At 35.9% G+C, this 1,979-nt stretch overlaps 1 pseudogene; it reads left to right on the top strand.

Annotated features, from left to right (window-relative positions):
- Positions 1-214: 214 nt before the first annotated feature.
- Positions 215-1,578, top strand: LOC138433590 (PRELI domain containing protein 3B pseudogene; annotated as a pseudogene).
- The last annotated feature ends 401 nt before the right edge of the window (positions 1,579-1,979 follow it).

Genomic DNA, 1,979 nt, shown 5'->3' with positions numbered 1-1,979 from the left:
ATTTTGGATGTATCCTTTCAGATATGCATTTTTGCATATATAAGGAAGTATATATCTATAATTTTCGCTTTCAAAAATGCAAAAATTTTATCTGAAAAGATGCATAGTGTACATAATATACAAATTAAGTATACATAGAGTACTAATACTTACTGTGAAAAGTGCTCATAGTATACATGCTATATACATAATTAATATAATGTACAGAGTGGAGCATATCGTACTCTTTTATACCTTTTTTACCTAATAAATGTATCTTGGAGATCTGTTTCATGCCTGTGCAGAAAGAACTTCCTTATCTGGGGACACCGTGCTGGCCGCCGACACCATGAAGATCTGGACTTCGGAGCACGTCTTTGACCATCCATGGGAAACCGTTACAACAGCTGCAATGCAGAAATACCCAAACCCTATGAATCCGAGTGTGGTTGGAGTTGATGTACTGGACAGACACATAGATCCCTCTGGAAAGTTGCACAGCCATAGACTTCTCAGCACAGAGTGGGGACTGCCTTCCATTGTGAAATCTATTATTGGTGCAGCAAGAACCAAAACATATGTGCAAGAACATTCTGTAGTGGATCCCATAGAGAAAACAATGGAACTTAAATCTACAAATATTTCATTTACAAATATGGTTTCAGTAGATGAGAGACTTATATACAAACCACATCCTCAAGACCCAGAAAAAACTATTTTGACTCAAGAAGCCATAATTACTGTGAAAGGAGTCAGTCTCGGCAGTTACCTTGAAGGGCTGATGGCAAGTACGATATCATCAAATGCTAATAAAGGCCGAGAAGCAATGGAGTGGGTAATACATAAATTAAATGCTGAAATTGAAGAGCTGACAGCTTCAGCAAGAGGAAGCATACGGACACCAATGGCAGCAGCAGCGTTTGTGGAGAAATGATAATGGAGGTGGATAGATGGCACCCAGTTCCCCAGGTCTCTACAAGCTGGCAGTATATTTATTTGTTATTTAAAAAATACAACTCTATTTTAGGTAGAATTTTTTTTTTTAATAAGCTTAAGAAAAGCTATGTGACTTGATCAAACAGAAGTTCAGGGTTTCTAAATAAAAGGGATCAGCTGAAATTAGTATTGTCTGAAATGACTGATTTTGAGGATTCCAGTATTTATGCAAAATTTTAAGTTTTTTGAAAAGTATGCTTGGAAATTGCTATTGGCTGATGAAACCTCCTTAAGGTAGAATTTTAGAGCTTTTCATGCATTCGAACTTTACCTGGCTTTGGACCAACCGCAGAACCAAGCAGAGCCCCTTCTGCATACGCACGACTGCCCTGCTGCGGTAAACTTGGAGAGCTTCCATGAGGGAACTCACTTTTAAAGGAGAAACTATCGTTTTAAAAAGACATTAATTGTACGAAATAATTTGCTCTGCTATAAACCGTTAAAAATCACAATGCTTAAATTTCATACTCAAATGACATTTTTTGGAGTAAAAATTATCACGAAAGTAATGACTCCAACAAAAGTACATTTTATTGTGTTATAAAGAGTACTGTACTGATTGCCAAAGTTTTGTAACTTAGTAAAGGTATTACCTTCCTTGGATTTGTACTTTATGATTTAGTATGCTGTATCGTGGGCTGGTTATGTTAACTGAAAAAATAAAGTCATTACCAGAAAAAAAAAAAAAGAACTTCCTTATTTGTTGATGTGGCTGTCTAATATAGTATTCTGTTGTTTGGATGTGCAACCACACTTATTTAACAAGTTCCCTATTGGTGGACATTTGGGTTGTTTCCAGTGTTTTGCTATTAGAAAGAAAGCTGCAATAAATAGCCTTATGCCTATGTCATTTTGCACATATGAGCATATAACTGTAGGGTAAATTTCTGCAAGCAGAATTTCTGGGTCACTTATAATTTGATATATATTGCCAAATTATGTTTTTCAGGGGTTGTATCATGTAAGGGATTGCAGATTTTCTGTTAGATTTCTCCTGTATGAAA

This window comes from Ovis canadensis, chromosome 2, assembly GCF_042477335.2.
Source record: "Ovis canadensis isolate MfBH-ARS-UI-01 breed Bighorn chromosome 2, ARS-UI_OviCan_v2, whole genome shotgun sequence".
Taxonomy (NCBI): Eukaryota; Metazoa; Chordata; class Mammalia; order Artiodactyla; family Bovidae; genus Ovis; species Ovis canadensis.
The sequence above is the reverse complement of the archived record's forward strand: the minus strand, read 5'-3'. Positions and strand labels throughout refer to the sequence as shown.